Source organism: Balaenoptera musculus, chromosome 17 (assembly GCF_009873245.2).
Source record: "Balaenoptera musculus isolate JJ_BM4_2016_0621 chromosome 17, mBalMus1.pri.v3, whole genome shotgun sequence".
Lineage (NCBI taxonomy): Eukaryota > Metazoa > Chordata > Mammalia > Artiodactyla > Balaenopteridae > Balaenoptera > Balaenoptera musculus.
The window spans coordinates 16,456,469-16,461,891 of NC_045801.1; the positions used below are offsets into that span (position 1 = coordinate 16,456,469).

General features: G+C 51.2%; 1 non-coding gene across 1 annotated transcript; it reads left to right on the forward strand.

Moving 5' to 3' along the window:
- The first annotated feature begins 3,592 nt into the window (after positions 1–3,592).
- On the forward strand, positions 3,593–3,665 carry TRNAM-CAU. The gene has a single exon. It is a non-coding gene; the product is annotated as a tRNA-Met (tRNA).
- Positions 3,666–5,423: the final 1,758 nt, after the last annotated feature.

A 5,423-nucleotide genomic window follows, 5' to 3' on the forward strand; every position in this document is an offset into this window, starting at 1 on the left:
CCTGAGCCTGCCTCTCAACATACACACACACACACACACACACACACACACACATGCTTTTCATCTGTAAAGAAGGCTTACGAAAGCCTCTGCTGCCCATCAGAACAAATCTAAGCCCCTCAAATGTCACCTGGATATGCACCTCAGGGGTACGATGTGATGATGTCCCAAAATTGATCAGCTGGAGAAAAAGCTGCTGTAGGCAGTCGGGCCTCTGCTCCCTTCCTGTCTCTCTTTCACATCTGTTCTTCCTCCACCTTCAGGATTTTATGGAAGATGAGAAAACCTCCAGTGCTGCAAACAAAGGGAATGTTCAGTTCAAAACATTGGTTTAGAAGTTGAGAACGTGAAAGACTCTAATGACTAATTGTTGTGGCTTCTAATTCAAAACTGAAAGAGGACATACATAACCAAGACAATGGATAAGAGATGATTGTTTAGAATATAGCTCAAAATTGTTAAAGGAATTGAGTTTTAGTGTCGACACAAAGCTCTTTCCATCCTTTTTTATTTCTTCATGTGAACAGAGTGTCTCAACACTTACATCTATAAATATGGAAAATAGGAACAGAATTAATGCTGAATCCCATCTCATTCTAGAAAAAGGGACTAGCTAGCCATGCAGACATGAATTAAGTGGGATTAAAAAGTTGTATCCATCTCATGGATATTTGTTTCAGATTTTCCATTTAATAATTATTCTTCAAAATCATAAATATATTTATGATTTTTGATTGTGTACTAACAAAAATAGTGATATGTCAATTTAGAAGAAAAATATGACACAAAACCTTATGGTCACAGGAAACAAAATTTTCAATTTATGTACATATTCTTGCTGCTGAGAGGCAAGTTAGGGTGCTCAATAACAGACATTCAAACATAAACTATTATATGAAGATAAAATTCTGGGGGTGGGAGTATAATGGAAATATGAGTTCTGGGGTGAAAATAAATGTAAACTTAACAAATGTTAGAGAAGCTTATTCATGTGTATTTAAAATAGATTATGGTTTGTATGGAATCCATAAGGTATTTCGATTTCATTGGATGCCTGGTTAAAAAAAAATCATACATGCAGTTTTATTTTTAGAAAATCAGCATATACGGTCTACTGGAAATTACATCCTTTGTAACTGAATTTACAACGAAAACGTTTAGATACAAATTTAGCGTTAATCGAGGAGGTGTGTAGACGCTTTTCAAGATTATTGTAGGAGGTGCACGTGAGGAAACACTTGAGGAAACTGCTGCTGGGGGTGACGGATGTGCTGGTGAGAGCCCCGCGCCGTGGTCCGACTCGGGACGGAGCCCCGCCTGGCATAGCTACGAGCCGCTCGAACTTGGGTAGGTCGCCCAGCCTCTGTGAGTCTGCGTTTGCGCCTCCGTACGTGTAGTGCAGCGGTAACACCGACCCCCTCCGGGTGGTCTACCCCGGGAGTAAATGAGCCGCCGCCGTGAAAGCGTTTAGCCTCCATTCAGCCAAGTGAGGGGGGGAGGTGGGGAAGGGAGAAGCAATCCTGGAAGGAAAAGGGGATCCGATTGCTCAGAGCAGGTGACCTTTGACCTGGCTGAAGAAGGGCAAGGAGGAGATGCCGGCACAGAAAAGGGGCCTGATACGGGAAAAACCGTGTCAGGCGGAGGGAACAGCCCTCGCGAAGGCGTGGAGGTGGGAATTGCTTGCTCCAGGAGCCCCTGCCCCCAGCCCCCGGAGGGAAGGGACAACCTGCCTTCACCCCGCCACGGTCACCCATCACTAGACGAGACTGGGGGTCGCCGCCTGCAGGAGCCTCTGCGCCTGCGACCCTGAAGGGCACGTAACACCGACCACTGAGCCGTTTATTTCGGACTCAGGGCGCAGCCAGCCGTCGGTCCCTCCACCGCATCCAGGAGGTGCTCAGTGGGGCTTCTGTATCTGGCCAGATTCTGCCGCAGCTTGGGCTTCCTTGAGGCAGTAAGGAAGTCAGTCAACGCTCCCCGGGCCTGGAGACCTGGGTGAAACTGCCGCGACGCTCCCGGTTTGCCGTTCTCGGCGTCCCCGGATTCCTCCGTATGTGTGTGCTGGGGGCGGGATCCCTCTGCCCGGGCCTCTGTTCTCCCGCACCTGCCGGGCGGTCCTGGGGCCCCAGCGACCTTAGCCCGGAGCACACTCCCTCGGCCGGGTTCTCGCAGCGGAGCGTGGGAGGGAGAGCTCCCCCAGGGTTGGGTAAGTTGCATTCAATCTGCGAGGCCCGGGGTCCAGGCAACCTACGCCGTCCGCGACTCCTCCTAATGAGACGGGAGGACGCCGTAAGGCGCCCACCCCTTGTCTGCACCGACCTCACTCCCAGGGGTCTCTCTCCAAATGATCCGCGCTCCCCCGCCCAATGTTCTCTACACCAACAACCAGGAATTCTGGTGCCTGCTCTTACGATAATATTATTTTTTACCTTCTTACGCTGATGTTGCGAGTTTCCCCCTTAACATCCCCCAATTCTGGGTGATTTAAAAAACACTCCCCAACACTTCATAATGAAACATTTTCAGATAAACAGAAACATTGAAACAATTGTACAGTGAATATTCGTACACCCACCTCCTAGACCTACGTTAACGTCTCACTGCTCTCGCAGTCTCCCGAATCTCTCTCCACCTCTCTGTCTTTAGGTCCATCAGTCTATCAAACCGTCTTACCCTTTGAAACACTTCAAACTTGCAATCGTCCAAAGCCCTTCTGTTAGCCTGTCGTTGGCTGGAGTTCAGTCTTAGTTTACATTTTTTAAGGTAAAATTTACACAGAGCGAAAAATACAGATTTTAAGTGTGCCTTCCTCTGGTTGATTTTAGATGGTACGTGGAAGAGTGCTTTTTATTTTAATATTTATTTTAACGTGTATTAGGAGAAAAATAAACACCTGTTTTCCACTTATAATAGTGACAAAGTTTCCTTTAACAATGAATGTATTTAAATGAGCTGATATAAAGGGCTGTGGGTAAGGGAGGGGAGAGGGCTCCCAAGATGCTGAGGCTGCGACCCGAGATGTCGTTTCCAGAGCTGCGGACGCTTCTAAGAAGAGTGGTCTCAGCCGCCGAGCTCCGGGCAGAGATGGAAACTTGGGGCGTCATAAGAGGCTGGGCACCGGACTGGATCTGGGGATCTGCGGTGGGGCCGGAGTAGTGTGCATTGTGTGTGCGCGTGTGTGTTTTCAAATCATTATGCATGTGCGCCCCGACACCAGTTGTTTGAGGCTGAGAGTGTCTCTGTGAACGCAGCACCCAGCACAAGGCTGGGGACACGGTAGGTGCCCAAGCAGTGTTTCACGAGATCACGCATGTGCAAACGCTTTGTAAACAGTCTACAAAAATAAGAGTTTACAACAGCAGGGCACATGGGGTCCGACAAGCCGCAGTGCTTGTTGATTGATAAATAGACCGGCAGGCGAAGGAAGACCGGAGCGGCGTGGCCGGTTCAGCCAGGGCCGGCACTGGGGCCGGCAACTCCTGTGTCGGGGGTCAGGGACTCAGCGGAGAAAATGAAAACGTGGTTTTCTGAGCATGCGCACTGGGCCGCCGCAGCAGCCTCATTATCTTACTCCGGGAAGCGCCTGCTAGGTGCCTCGTTAGCGCAGTAGGTAGCGCGTCAGTCTCATAATCTGAAGGTCGTGAGTTCGATCCTCACACGGGGCACGATACTTTTGTTCGCTCCAGCTCCTTCACTAGTCCTAGAAAGATAAGTTTTAGCTGCTTGTGAGGGGACCTGTAGACCCTGGGCGTCCGCGCTTTTCCGCCCTGGGGTCAACAGCGTGTTGGCATAGCCAACCCGAAGTACCGAGGCGGGGCACTTTCGTTGATAGAAGATACCACTTTTCTGCTCCGCCGCCCTGCCGGCTCCGGCGTTCTGGGCCCCGGTGGGAGGACTGGAAGGGAGGCTGGCGCCTGAAGATGGGGCGGCAGGGGGTGGGGGATGGGGTGTGGGCACGTGAGGAAGACTAGCGCGCGGCGGGCTGGGGCCCGGGTGAGCCCCTCGGGAAGATCCCCACTCTCACCACCAGCGCTGCGGCCCGGGTACCCAGGAGGTGCACTCACCCTGCCGTCCCACCCTCCACCAGGTGTCCTGACCTGGCCGTTGAGCCCTGTTGGTGGCGGGAACGTGCACAGCCCTGGGTGAGGGGAGCTCGGGGTGCTCGAGGTCCGGGAGGACGCTGAGGGCGCCGCTGGCTGCAAAGCCGCCTAATGGAGGCCCCAGGGCAGTGCCTGGAACCCAAAGCCTCCTGGGGAGGGTCCTGATTATCAACACCCGGCCCCAGGGAAGGGTGGGTCTAGGCAACTGTGGGGAAGTGGGCGGCACCGTGATGAGAGGCCAGAGAGTGCACCGCGCTGAACACCTTGGTGAGGAGTTTGGGCTGCAGAGCTTTGCAGTGGCAGGAGAAGATCGGTCTCGGGGATGGGGGTGTTAGGGAGGTCATGCAGGCAGCAGCCCGGCCTAACGTGACAGGGGCTGTGCTGACTGCATCTGAAACAGTTGCTGCATTGCAATGATCACCCGTGAAATTTCTGATAATTCAGTCATTCTGAACAGGCCAAATAGCAAATTAAATTGAGATGTGATGTAAAAGGGAAGAACCTTCGTATTCTGTTACAAGTTAATCACTAAACGGATGTTGCCTATAAGCTTAAATTATACATAATGGCCCATCTCTGGGAACCCTGCTTCCCAGGTAATAAGCATTAAGCTGAAACACCTTTGTTTAACTCGCAGGAAACATCCTGACCAGGTCCACCTGTGCACGACTGCAGAGAGGAAGAAATGAACACATCCCCTCAGGAGGCTGATGGGAACCAGGAAGTGTTTGACTTTACTCCCCACCCCAAACACACACTTTTAGTATAAAAGAAGCCTGAATTCCAGCTCAGGTAAGGTGGTTCTTTGGGATACGGGTCCACCGTCTTTTTGGTCTGCTGGCTTTCTGAATAGAGTCGCTATTCCTTGCCCCAGCAACTCGTCTCTCCATTTATTGGCCTGTCCTGCCTTGCTACTCCTGGCTAGCTGGCAGTTGGGGAATTTGGGGGTAAGGCCCGGCAGCTGCTGCAACCGCTTGTCCTGAGGATCTTCCCTTCAAAACTCCCCGACGCTGCACTGAGTGCCCCAGCGCTTGGCAGTTGGAGCAAGGAATCAACATTTGGGAGCGGACAGGCCCCGCCGTACAGTGGGGTAAGTCACTCCGGGTGTGTACAGCCAGGAACTTTATTTCCTCTCCATTTGGGGTTTGGGGATTTTTCTCCGGAATAAGCCAATTTGTATTTGAGTTGGGTACCCTGCTGGAGAGAGGAAAGAGTTGTTGGACTTTTACCTGATTTGTGAACTGGTTCATTTGTTTCTTTGGATGCTAGCATTTGTGTTTGCGGTTTGTGTTTTGCTCGTCTTGAAATTCTGTTTTTAAAAAT